The sequence below is a fragment of the Urtica dioica genome, chromosome 10 (genome assembly GCF_054948205.1).
Source record: "Urtica dioica subsp. dioica isolate 48M chromosome 10, U.dioica_male_clone48M_v1_H2, whole genome shotgun sequence".
Taxonomy (NCBI): Eukaryota; Viridiplantae; Streptophyta; class Magnoliopsida; order Rosales; family Urticaceae; genus Urtica; species Urtica dioica.
The window spans coordinates 8249209-8263966 of NC_142765.1; positions in this window are offsets into that span (position 1 = coordinate 8249209).

Genomic DNA, 14758 nt, shown 5'->3' on the forward strand with positions numbered 1-14758 from the left:
TCTTGGAATGTCACAAGAGCACGAGAGAATTCTCAAGAGAAGAGACGTATTGTTCTCGAAATGTATGAATATCCTTTTTCCCTCCCATAGGGGGGGGGGGTATTTATAGTATTTGAGGGGAGGCCTTGGGCTGGCCCCTTGAGGCCCACCGGGTGGCCGGGAGCGGGGCGTGCGAGGCTTCACGCCTAAGAGGGCGTAGGGCGCGCGGGACATGTCGCCCGGATGGGCCCGGGGCGTGCCGGGCGCAGGACTTGGCCAGGCGCGACGTGCCCGGCAGCGGGCGTGCCCGGCCCAGGTGGCAAGAATGCTCGGCCGAGGTGGCAAGGATGCTCGGCCGAGGTGGCCGAGGTGGCAAAGACGCTCGGCCGAGGTGCCCGAGGTGGCAAAGACGCTCGGCCGAGGTGGGAAGGACGCTCGGCCGAGGTGGCCGAGGTGGCAAAGACGCTCGGCCGAGGTGGCAAGGACGCTTGGCCGAGGTGGCCAAGGTGGCAAAGACGCTCGGCCGAGGTGGCAAGGATGCTCGGCCGAGGTGGCAAAGACGCTCGGCCGAGGTGGCCGAGGTGGCAAAGATGCTCGGCCGGGGTGCGCGCGGGCCGGGAGGCCGGAGTGCGCGTAGGCCGGAGGGCCGGGGTGCCAGGAGCGCACGCGGGCCGGAGGGCCGAAGCGCGAGGAGCGCACGCGGGCCGGGGCGTGAGGGCGCGCGCGGCCGACTTCGCGGGAGGCAGGGCGCGCGTGGCCCGGGGCGCACAGCCAGGGGCGTGAGACGCGCACGGCCGGCGGCGCAGGGCGCGCACGGGCCGGAGGAGAGAATGTAGAGAAAATGTCCTCCAGGAAATTCTCTTGAGAGAAAGTTGTCTCTTCCCCCTCAAGTGAGAGGGGGTATTTATAGGAGTGGGGAAGGCCAGGGCGACCCACTTGGAAGCCCACGGAAGGGCAAGGAGCGGGGCGCGCATGGCCGGCAGGGCGCGGGCATGTATGGCCGGTACAGCGTGGGTCGCGCATGTCCGGTAGGGCGCGGGGCGCGCATGTCCGGCAGGGCGCGCAGCGCGCATGTTCGGCAGGGCGTGGGCGCGCACGGCCGGCAGGGCGCGGGGCGCGCATGGCCGGCAGGGCGCGGGACACGCATGGCCGGCAGGGCGCAGGCGCGCATGGCGCGCATGGCCGGCAGGGTACGGGCGCGCATGTTCGGCAGGGCGCGGGGCGCGCATGGCCGGCAAGGCGCGGGACACGCATGGCCGGCAGGGCGCGGGCGCGCATGGCGGCAGGGCACGGGCGCACATGTCCGGCAGGGCGCGGGGCGCATGTTTTGCAGGGCACGGGGCACGCATGGGCCTAGCCGGCCTGGGCCCGCTGGGTGATCCGGCCAGCGATGCCCGGCCGGTCTCAACTTGTTTTTAGATTTCCGGTTTCCCGAAAACGACCGACAACAGTATATAATTTTTCGTGTGTTTAGCTGCTGCCTTTCAGCCATTGGTTTGGCTCTCTTTTATCCTCTCAATGAAGACATGCTCTAGCCTTTTATAGACTCAAGACTGGAGCAGTTTTGGAGCTAAAACCGTTACACAATGATGGCATTTCAATGCCCGTCAAAAGTTGATGTTTTTCAACACACTTTGAGTATGAATTTATCATTCCTCTTAGCTCCAATTTTTTAAAATAAATAACTATTATGTCCTCGTTCTCAAATCCGTTAAAACAAGATGCACGTCCAGCAAGCGATGCGTAAAATGCTAGAGAATAAGGGAGAAGCGATCTAGCTATTCAAGCCTTAAGAAGACCTAGTTGTAAGCCCTCCGAAAAAGGAACCAAGACACACTTCGGAGCATCGGATGAGAGGTGTTCGCCGACCGGATGACTTCAGCCGGCCGTGTGACCGTTGTCGACCTCGTGACATGCCGGGCGGGAAGCCCTCGACGGTCCCCTGCCTCCTGCCTTGCCACACCAGTTGAGTGCCTTGGCTGGCCTCTTGCCTTGGCCGACCAACTTGCCATGCCAGGATACTCTGGTCAGCCCATTATCCCTCGCCGGATGAGTGTCATGTTGGCAAAATGACTCTGGCCAATTCCTTATGCAACGACGGATGAGTGCCACACCGACCAGATGATGACTCTGGCCAGCCCCTCTTGCCACGCCGGCCAGATGACTCTGGTCGGTGTTGGAATCGATCTAGGGTTTAAGAAAATAATTAACGCTTCGGTAAGCGGCGGAATTTTAAAAATTTTCTTTTACAAGTAAAAACAGTTTTTACTAACCTAGACAAAGTGCAAGTACATGTAATTAAAACTAATATGAGCTAAGAAGTTTACTAACCTTTCTTGAAGCTTGAACTTTGAGAAGCTTTTGGAAAGTTTGCAACGCTCGTCTCCCCTCGCAGCACGTCTCTCTTTCTTTCCTCGGCACCTCGAGCAACCACGATAGTTTCTATCACTAAATCACTCGAAATAAAAGGAATCAGTGAGTGGGCACTTTTAAACACTACGACTTAAGAACGAGTCTTGAAGTCGCAGAGCTAAACACTAGGTCGAGTGAGGACCTAGGTGCCAAAACAAGAAAAATCGAAAATAAACTTAGAGAGAGAGAGAGAAGAGGGGCGGCAACCACAAGTTCTAGAGAGAGAAGCTCTCAATCTCTAACTTATGTGGAATGAATAAAATGAGGGGAATGAGGGTCGTATTTATAGGAGAAGGGTTGGCCTTGGAAAGAAGTAGTTTCCTCTTATTTTCCAAGCCTTTATGAGCAACCCTTTATTTCCCATTCCTATCCAAGTCACACGGCCACATAAGCCTTCATGACACCTTGGATTTGTTTCCTCTTTTATTTTTCTTCTCCCTTGACTTGTCTTGGTCGAAATTCCCATTGCCTTGAATAGGAAATTTGTTTCCTCTTTTTCTTTTGGCAAGTATCTTCATACATTAATGCACAAAAGGAACTCTCTTTCTCTTTGGGTAGTGGGCGCCTATTATGCTTTAGAAAGGCCTTCTAGAAGCTTTTCCATTTGTTCATGACAACATGAAAAATGCCCATTAAGAATTTTCAATAAAATTCTTATGAAATGAAATTAATTCACAAGGCCCAATGATCAAGTCATGGCCGAGTGACATTAAGTCATCAAATGAACTTGTCAAAAAATTTATTGACATTCATTTCATCCTTTGTCTCAAAAGACAAAAATACCCTTTTAACTATTTTCGTTCTTGTTTTGACTTAGCTTCCAGTTTAACTATTCCTATCGATGTGATTCGTGACAGTGACCTCATGGACCCAAATGAACAAAGCTTGAGCTAAACACTTGGACTCAAAAGTTCACAAACCTTTTCCAAGTTTAGCTTAATGCCAACTGACTCCACTAAAGAGCTGACACTGAAAATCTCTCGGTTCAAATGAATTTATTTTCTACTCAAGAATTCAGCTAATTATAATGAGCGGATCCACTGAATATTATCTATGCTACCCTTCGTGAATGTCATCAGCTAGTTGGGATTTACTAAATTACCATTTTACCCTTCTAGCTGTTATTTCCTCAACTCCTTTGTCGCTTGTGAATAAGTTAGAAACAATATATGACGAGGAGCTAACAAGTCACATTGTTTCATCCAAAAGAGTCAGGACTCAATTTGGACACTGGCCAGTTCATTTATTCACAGTCCAAGGAACAAAGCATGAGGTGACATACATTGCATTTCAGCAATCTTGTACATGAATTCCATATCTATGAGAACTTCACAAAGTTACTCATGACATACTCACAACTTAGTACTTCACCAATAGGCCCTGTTCGGAATCACATAGTGAGTCCGAACTCTGACTTTCTCAAATGAGAATACTAAGGTGTGAAATGGCATGTCTCATTTCAGGATTAAGGTAAGCATGATGCAATTCATACATAGTGACTTCGAGACATAAGAGGTTAAATGGTTTGTTCTTATCTTGTCTCTAGAAGTGCACTGGTCAATTCAGTACCTTCGGAAGATACCTAGAAAAACTATAGAGTCCCCAACTCTCAATGCCTCATAACCAGACATCATAGATTCTTCTAACAATCGTACTGAGGTCAATAGTCCTTTGACCCTAAGATTGCGAATATATCGTTTTAAGCAAACTACTAAGAGTTTGTTCATGCAAATCTACATTTGTCTCTTCGTAAGTTGTTAAGTTTGTTTATGGACTAAAAGACTAAGGTTTTATCATAAAGCTTCAAACAAAGAAAGAATGAATGAACGTTTCAACTTTATATTAATGAATAAGCAATTACAAGCAAGAGTCTTCGTAAGAGTATATGACATCAAATGTAAATAGACACTACTACTCTTCTTGTGGGCACCATTGACAACAGTCGGTCCCTCCTACCTTGGGTGACCACTTGCCACACCGCCCATGTCTCGCCATGGCACCAACCCTTTGCATTGGCCGACCTCCTATTATGCCTCACCAATGGATGGGAGACTCCCGGCTGGCCCACATCTCCAACCCGGTCATGCCTGTCATTCTCTTCACCCGGTGACCGATTCACGGACACAAGGGCGTCTCAGTCACACCAGTCTATCCTTTGACCCGGTGACCGGTCCCGAATCTCCCTCTAGCCATCTTCTTGATGCCACCACCTTGTCAGCCTCCTTACATGCCATGTGTAGTTGCTCGTTTCTAGACAATGAATTAGAGGCTCCGAACGGTTCAACCCAATGACGGACCGAGTGGTCGCGTTCGAGCATGAGCATCCTAAACTCGGTATCACGAGTCCTTCCTAGCAGTGGTCGGTCCTTCTCGTTCTTCATCGATCCTGTAAGAAATGTAAACGATGAACTACAAAAGGGAAACAGAGAGGTTGCCTCTGTTTACCTATCTGACGCTCAAGACTATTAGCATTAAGGTGAGAGATAAAGATTTATGGTGTTTAGGATCCAAAGACGAGTGAAACGAGTGACGCAGAGGTTCGATAGCATTTCATGACCCAAATTCGGATTACATTGGAAATAGAGCCAAGACCTCTATTTATAGGTGTGGCGTCGTGTGCGTGAAGTGAGGAAAACGGTCGACAGGGCCATTGCTTGGCCGTCCGGCCGAGTCATTGCTGTTGGAATTGATCTAGGGTTTAAGAAAAACTTTAACGCTTCGGTAAGCGGCGGAATTTTAAAAATTTTATTTTTCAAGTAAAACAGTTTTTACTAACCTAGACAAAGAGCAAGCACATGTAAATAAAACTAATATGAGCATTAAAGATTACTAACCTTTTTAGAAGCTTGAACGTTGAGAAGCTTTTGGAAAAGGTTGCAACGTTCGTCTCCCCTCGAAGCACGTCTCTCTTCCTTCCTCGGCAACTCGAGCAAACACGAAAGTTTCTATCACTAAATCACTCGAGAGAAAAAGGAATTAGTGTGTGGGCACTTTTAAACACTACGACTTAAGAACGAGTCTTATAGTCGAAGAGCTAAACTCTAGGTTGAATGAGGACCTAGGTGCCAGAAAAAATCGAAAATTAACTAGAGAGAGAGAGAGAGGATCGGCCAAGTTCTAGAGAGAGAGTCTCTCAAATATCTTAAACTTGGATGAATGAAATGTGAGGAATGATGCTCCTATTTATAGGAGAGGCTTTGCCTTCAATAAGGTAATTTCCTCTTCTATAGAATATCACATATTCATGAGCAATATAGCCTTATTACCTCTTTCATTTGGGCGGCCAAGGCAGCCTTCTAGAAGGCTTGGATTTGTTTCCTTTTTTGTTCCTTGCCTTGCCTTTTTCTCACCTGGCCGATTCCCTTAGTGCATCCATATGCAAATTTGTTTCCTCTTTTTCTTTTGGCAAGTATCTTTATACATTTATGCACAAAATATTCTCTCTTTCTCTTGGGTAGTAGGCGCCCAACATGCTCTCTAGAAGGAGCTTCTAGAAGCTTCTTCATTTGTTCATGAGAACATGAGAAAGGCCCATTAAGAATTTTGAATAAAATTCTTATGAAATGAAATTAATCCACAAGGCCCAATTAATCTAATTTGCCCGAGTGACATTAAGTCATCAAATGACCTTGTCAAAAAATTTATTGACATTCATTGCATCCTATGTCCAAAACGACAAAAATACCCTTTTGACAATTTTCATAAAACATGTCTCGTTTTTGTTTTGACTTAGCTTCTAGTTTAACTATTCCTACTCGATGTGATTCGTGACAGAGACCTCATGGATCTAAATGAACAAAGCTTGAGCTAAACACTTGGACTCAAAAGTTCACAAACCTTTTCCAAGTTTAGCTTAATGCCAACTGACTCCACTAAAGAGTTGACATTGAAAATCTCTCGGTTCAAATGAATTTATTTTCTACTCAAGAATTCAACCTAATTATAATGAGCGGATCCAATGAATATTATCTATGTTTACCCTTCATGAATATCATCAGCTAGTCGGGATTTACGAAATTACCATTTTACCCTTCTAGCTGTTATTTCCTCAACTCCTTTGTCGCTTGTGAATAAGTTAGAAACAATGTATTGACGAGGAGCTAACAAGTCACATTGTTTCATCCAAAAGAGTCAAGACTCAATTTGGACACTGGCCAGTTCATTTATTCACACTCCAAGGAACAAAGCATGAGGTGATATACATTGCATTTCAGCAATCTTGTACATGAATTCCATATCTATGAGAACTTCACAAAGTTACTCATGACATTCTCACAACTTAGTACTTCACCAATAGGCCCTGTTCGGAATCACATAGTGAGTCCGAACTCTGACTTTCTCAAATGAGAATACGTAAGGTGTTAAATGACATGTCTCATTTCATGTTTAAGGTAAGCACGATGCAATTCATACGTAGTGACTTCGAGACATAAGAGATTACATGTTTTGTTCTTATCTTGTCTCTAGAAGTGCACTGGTCAATTCAGTACCTTCGGAAGATACCTAGAAGAACTATAGAGTCGCCCACTCTCAATGCCCCATAACCAGACATCATAGATTCTCCTAACAATCGTACTGAGGTCAATAGTCCTTTGACCCTTAGATTGCGAATATATCGTTTTAAGCAAACTACGAAGAGCTTTTTCATGCAAATCTACATTTGTCTCTTTGTAAGTTGTTAATTTTGTTTATGGACTAAAGACTAATGTTTTATCATAAAGCTTTAAAAAGACAAGGAACAATGAATGAACGTTTCAACTTTTTATTAATGAATAAGCAATTACAAGAAAGAGTCTTCGTGAGACTTTGTTACATCAAATGTACAAAAGTAAAGACTACAACTCTTCTGGTGGGCACCATTGACAACAATTGCATGACCGGCCGAGTCATTCCTTGATCGTCCGACCGAGTCATAGAATGGTCGGCCGGACCATTACTTGGCTGTCTGGCCAAGCCATTGTATGACTGGCCGGGCGTGTCAACAAATGACCTCCCGGTTGCATCAATGGGTGATCAGTCGGTTGTGTCAACGCCTGGCCTTGGCGCATGGCCGTCCGATCATGCTGCTTCTGTGACTGGTCGGCCCAGTCACTCAAGCGGTGTCCTCCCGAGTGGGCCCACATTAGATAGATCCGTCGTATGGGCTCGGCGGCTCAGAATCGACAGATAACACCCTGCCGACCACAACTTGGCCGGCCTCCTAGCATGGCCGGCTCTCCCTGGCCGACCCCTCCACAAATGGCGGGGCTGGCCATGTCCTTATCTCTACTAAAATAAAATTTCATTGAACTAACTCCTGAGAACTCATAAGCACCCAACGCAATCACACTAATGTTGAGAGACGGAAAGTGCGCCAAAGTCATGTCCTACGCGACCAAGTAGCTCACGTGTTCTTTCTTCTCAGGGAAACACAAGCATAGCTGGAGAATAATCATAGCTTAGAAGAAACTCATGACCAATCGGCAATTCCGGTAAGTGGAGCTGGAGTTGGAGATTCTCGTACCGATTCGTACCTTAGTTCGGTCACAGGGTCCGGCTCTTGGTCGAACCACTTTCGTTTTTAGTGTTGGTCCATTTTCGAGCATTAAAATTTTGGCGGTAGAAGGAGGGGGAATCGAGTAAAAATACCAGATTCCCACATCATTATCTCTTTTCATCTCAATCAATCGATAAGCATGTTAACCGGCATTCTATAGATAGCTGGTGGAGCCGCTAACAATCAGAGCCTTAGAGCGACCGCCATTTGCGAAAACACTCTAGCGACAAACTCGAGGTACAACTTACGTTTTCGCGAGCAAAGGTACACAAAATGCCCTCCCTCCAGGGAACACGAGCTAGCCACAGTCTCAAGGCTATCAGGAAGACCACAAGGCTATGCTGGACGAGGTAGATTGGCACCTCATCGGCCTCCTCAACAAGTTCAGGGTAGACAGAGTGCTCATAGCTACCCTACTTGGGTACACCGTGCAAAGGCATGGCAAGGCCGTGAAGACGAAACTTGTGACACCTCACAATGAGCTTGACCCAAGATACCCTGGAGACACCGAGAACAATGAATCGTACTCCTAGACTAACCCCGAGCATCTGGAGAATAGCCGAGAGGCACCAAATGTCGTGCAAAACACTATTGGCCCCTCTCACTGCCAAAACTCGAAGCGGCACTTTCAGGGTCAAGATGAGGACTCCATGACCCTTGGTCCTCGACATGTTAGAACCAATGGAGGATGGAGCTAATAGCTGCGACACACAACAGAGAGTGTTATGGGTTCAAAATTGACCCCTGAAAGAAGGAAAAGGATGGCAGAATCCTAGGAAGGAAATATACACACTGATTCACCGGAATACGCCAATACAATAAGGTATGTATCAGATGATTTTGACGGTAGTGAAAGAACTCAAAGAGGTATTCAAAGAGGTTAATGGATAAGGGTTCTTACGCTCAACATGTTTTGTACGTTTAGTAAGATGAAAGAACCCTAAGATTCGTAATGGCAGTGATGTCTTGAATTAATTGACAATTAAGATTAAGGATGCTGCTTATATTGACAATGGTCTACTCAATCAGCCAACAAAAACAACAATTGATCAAAGTACCATTAGCTAAAAAATTCAAGGTGAAGATACCTTGACAACAACGAATTGAATACGAGTTGCACATTATGAATTTCTTTTCATATCTTTTGAATAAACCAATGTCCTTGCAACGTTTAAAAGACCTGATGAACCATGTGTTTGAGGAATTCTTGGACAGACTCATGAACGTCCTTGTAGACAATATCCTTATATACTCGGAGACTAGTTGGGAGCATGAACGACATGTAAGAAAATTGTTTTAGTGAAAGAGAAATGACTCTACGTGAATCTCTCGAAGTGTGAGACTTAGCTTAAAGTGGATAATCTCCTCATTGAAAGAATGAGTTATAGATGATACAACAAGGACTGAAGCAATTAAGGGAAATGGATTGCATATGAAGGCATGAATAAGCGAACAAGTTGAGACGAAAATGAGCGTCTAGCGACAACTCCATTTCTTGCTTTTCCTCCGAAGGATTAAGATCTTGATTAGGATATTTTGTTGAGGCAAGGACATTGAATGGAGTTTGTGAACATGTATATGGTTCCTTGCTGGACTATCACTTAGGAAGAGCAAGTAACGTAATTGTTTCCCTCCGTTGAAAGTCTACATTAGTGACTATGAGTCCGTTTGGTCAGACTCTCAATTCCGGGTAGAGATAAATGCAATATATACAGGGTTGATAACATGAAGAATTGTAAGTGTTAGTATTGCACTGACCCTCCTCATGAAGATTAAGGAAGGGCATGATGCTGGTGTGCATCTGTTTGTTAAGAGGATTGACGCCCATGGTAAGAAAATGGGTAAGTTCCTGCTGTACAACAATGAAGTTGTAACGTGTTATGACGGGGTTCATGTACCTGCTGATGATAATCTCTGTAGCCAATCGCTACTAGGGACTTATGGAACTCCTTATTTTATCTTTCCAGGAATGGGAATGATGTGCTAAGACCCAGAAGAGGGGTATATTGGTGGCTGAATACGAAGAGAAATAATGTGGCAGTATGCGTCTAGAAGTCAGCAAGATAAGGCTGAAATCGAAAACCCATAGGGTTATGGTAACCCTGGATGTCCCACAAAGAAGGTGGGATGAGATCATGATGGATCTCATGTTGGGTTTCCCCAGGACTGTGATGCAGTCTGGGTAATTGTAGACGAATTGACGAAGAATGGCCAGTTTCTTTCCATAGGAACCACCTATTCCGTTGATAAGTTAGCTGAATTTTGTTTTTCTTATCACAATGTTTGATTTACTTAGAGGTTATGACAAAATATTCATAAGCTACGTAAATAAGCGTTAGCGACTTCTCAAGAATTCGGGAGAAAGAGTTCCCAAATGATTCACTAACGTATGAGTTGATGAGATTTGTGAAGAAAGGTAAGTTAAGGCACAATACTTAGGATCTTTTGAGACCCTAAAGTATGTTCGAGACGTGAGGTACCGCTAACTCTGGCCATGTGATCACATTTTACATGCATGATACCCTTAAGTTGAGCTCGGGAAGTATGTAGAAATCTCTTCTTACATTCTCTCCACCAAGAAGTAAATTTTTGAGGAATGTGTAAAAGGAAGGCCAATAATGGTAATTCTCGATAGAAAGAAAAGGCTATGAGAATCAGAATCATCCCTTAGTAAGAATGCATGTGGAATATCACAAATCAAAGAAAGCGATATGGGAACTTGAGAAAGAAGTATCCATCGTTTTCCCAAGTTTCGAGGACGAAAGTTTTCTAAGGGGGTAGGGGTTGTGAGACCCGCACAACCCAGTTCTCTGAACATCATCTCTGGATGATTTTCTCTTGAAAATTAATAAATGAAAGTATATATCTCTCTCGTCTGGGATAAATAAAGGAAATTTTATTCTCTCTCTCGATTTGAATGAATTATGGGAATTCAATTCTCTCTGTTCAGATAATCAGAATATTCTCTCTATACTCTCTCGTCTCGCATCTCAAGTGAAATTCAGAATTTATGAGGAAATTCACAATAATATCTAGAAATCAATAAGGGAATTATGGATTCCGATATTATGAATATAGGGAAGTAGATTTGGGTAGTGCTTTGATCGCACGAGAATCAATGAATTCCGTTTCGAACTCAACGTTCAACGTTCAGATATCTTGACAAGGATGAGTCAAGAAATAAACTTAATCCTTCAATGATAATATATTGATGTATTTGGATTTTGAATTTTATTCAAGTTAAGGCTTGAGTTTATTTTAAATCGAATAAGTTTTGAAAATTATAATTCGTTGAGTTAGCGTATTTATTTGGAAAATAAATACAAACTACTAGAAAATGGGTTTAAGTTCTTAATTAAATCCACTTCAGTCCAATTTTGAGCTAATGAGCTTAATATTTTCGAGGCCCATTTCTAGCTCCCTTTATTCCTATTCTATGACCTCCACAATGATTTTGGATCAAAATCAAATAAGTCCAATTTAATCCTAAAATATGACTACATAAATTGAGCTATTACATTTATATCCTTTCACTCTTTATAAGAAAATTAAAACCTTTTTCTTTTAATTTTATTACCTATATCAATTAATTTTATTTGGATTTAAAATTTGAAACTGTCCAAATCTCTTTTCTTTTCTTCTTCTTCGTCCAAACAAACCCACCTACCAAACAAACCAGGCTTCGATCTCTCTATCTCCATTTCACTCACTATATCTCTCCATTTCGCTCTCCTCACCGAAACCCTAAACAAACCCACCGTCCCTCTCTCTCACTCCAGTTCATCTTCTACATTTCTTCGGCCGAAACCCACTGTGCCTCTCTCTCTCTCTCTCTCTCTCTCTCTCTCTCTCTCTAGTTCTTCTCCATTTCTTCGGCAAAAACCACCCAAAATGACAAATACCCCGACCACTATCGATGAACACCCCTTTCTCTTCTTCTTCTTTCCTTCACCTTCGCGCGCCATCTTCTCCAGCCGGGCTCCTCCATTCACACGCGCTCCAAGCTAAGGAAAACGAGTCTCGCCGCGAGCCACGGCGGTGCCGGAGCGAGGGAAAACGTCGGGGAAGAAGTGAGAACTCAGCAAGGAAGGTTAATTTCATGGATTGATGTAAGAATTCATCTTTCTCGGATTGAATTCCAAATTCAGGGTTTATGCTCAAATTTGGGGATTTTTCAATTCCGTGAGCATTCTGTGAAATTGGATGGTGATATTTGGTCTTTGGACTCCATTAGTGAGGATTATGTTTAGAATTTGATTATTGCTTTCAGATTTCTTGTTTTGGATTCAATTTGGCCGAAAATCATGATGATTATGTTTATAGCTTGTCTCTTTCTTTTCAATTTGCAGGTTCTTAAAAGCTAGTGATTTTAACACTGAGAAGACGATGTTGCGATATTTTTATAACTAGCATGCAAGCGGACGTATCGAACAAGTAATAGTGTTACGTAAGTAACGGATATCGATCCCATAGAGACTAGTTACTATAGCACGTTGAACAACCTAAGAAAATTGATTTCATGATATTCAAGAGGGAGGTGCAAGAATTAACTATAATTAAAATAACAAAAACAGCAAAGGAAATTTAACACGAAACTTTGAATAAGAGAAAGTAGGGGTCACGACTTTACCAGAAAATTAAGACTCGAGGGTTTCGGGTTCCTACAACTTGACCTACTCTACTCATGCTAATCTCATTCTCCCTATGATATTACTAGCCTCTCTCGAGTGATCTAGCAACCTACGCAATTGATGGATTATATATCCTCTCGGCCTCTAATCCTATTAAAACAATTACGAGCAATAAACACGAGAATTCAAACGATTACATTAAGCCTAAGCCGTCTAGCAACCTAAGAACAAAACGAAGCATGGATTATGAGCATGAGTTTTTGCCCTCTCTCGAGTGACAGAAAACTCCTAAAAACAGTCCTAAAGATGGCCAATCTAATGAACGCATTAAGAACACATCCACACAAGCATGAATAATTAAGTAAATCAAAGCATAATTTCACCCTAATGAAACCCCCTAACCCAATTTAATCCGGCTACATCGCAATCCCGCTAAAAATCTAGCCTCTAACGGAATCAATAGTTAACAACATAACGATCAAAACGATAATCAACATAATCAGAAATAAGAAAAACACTATGAGATTCATGACAGGAAGAATGAAACTTTCAATTAATCGAGAAATAAAAGTAAATGGAGAGTAAGGGAAAGAAAGGAAAACTATTAAAAACGGGAGTTCACGGTTGCTTGTTCGTCGGATCGTCGACTCAACTTCGCTCCCAAAACAAAAGCTCTCAAAGGAAAAGTGCAGCCAAAAGTAGAAAAAACTAAAACCAAACTAGAATGAGTTAATTAGGTTACAAGAGTTGTTTTTAGCCCTGAATGTGTGTTTTTCGGAGTCATCTGAGCCTTCGAATTCAATCCAAGGGTCAAAAATCTTCAGAAATCATTAATTTCCTATTCCAGTAGTCCGAAGGCGCGCGGCGCGCGGTAGTCGATGCGCGGCACGCGGACCCAGCTCCAGGTTATGCGCGGCGCACGACTAGAGGCACGCGGCGCGCGGTCTCGTATTCTGCCTTCCCGCGGCGCGCGGTGGAATGCGCGCGGCGTGCGTATTCGCCAAGTTCCTCGCCCATCTCATTTTTTACTCTATTTTGACCATTTTGACTCCGAATCCCGTCATCTTTCCACGAAATTGACCGTGGACGCTCTAATGCTCTTCTGAACCTGAAATTACTCAAAAACCTACTAAAAACCGTTAAAATACTTGAGAACTCGTCGGTTTTTGGTTCGGGAGATAGGAGTTTTACTCGTGATTAACGCACCTATCAAATCCCCCCAAACTTAAACCATTACTTGTCCTCAAGTAACAAAAGAAACGTAGACACATAAAATTACGCAAAAGAAGTTATCCTGACTAAAATTGGTAAATTTAAATGCCTTGACTACACTGATCGACTCATGCTTGCCTCAACTTCGAACCTCTAGACTTACATCGACATAGACATCTGTGGTTTTAAACTCCATGTCAACTACCAAGTTTAAAAGAATCCTCACGAATGCGTGTTAGCCCTAACCGTTTGCAATGTTCTTTTATCTCAAGTAACTTTTGCTTCCCAAGTCTCGTGACCTTCCCAATCCCAAGACGCAACCACAAGAATCGTTTTATTTGTCTTGACAAAATCTTCGACTCGACACACCATACGCCTTCTCTTTCCCCTTGATCTCCACTAATGCGCACACGTCATTCCTGGCTTGTCAATCGGTCTTAGAGGCTTGTAATGTTCAGGCTAAGGTTAGGGTGGGAAAACGGGTTTTTAGTGGTTTTAACATTAACCTTAGCGACTCCATCCTCACCAAAACATCCCCCTATGTCTTCACTCACTCATTTTTCTCAATGTTCTTGGCTTCGAAAATGCCTATCGAGAACATCTCACCTCCTTAGCCTTTCTTCCCCAAATCCCCCCCCCCCCCCCAAACTTTGACTCAACCACGACCACACTCTTCAAAAGACATAGACCACCACGCCATAACTACAAATAACCCAATTGGGCACATTCTTTTTCTTTTTCTTTTCTATTTCTTTCTTTTTTTTCATATTTTTTTTATACACCAATTTTGTTATAATCAAGTAAATCACCGGCGTGGTGTCTAAGAACGAAATTTAACAACAGAGAGTGCGGGGTCGTAGCATATATCACACAATTGGAAAAAATTCACTCAAAGATGTCACTCACGAGTCACTAAAGTAAACGTGGGTTCTTTGTGGGATTTCAAACTTATTGGCTCGGCTTTTTCTGACTAAGTATCGAGAGAGGA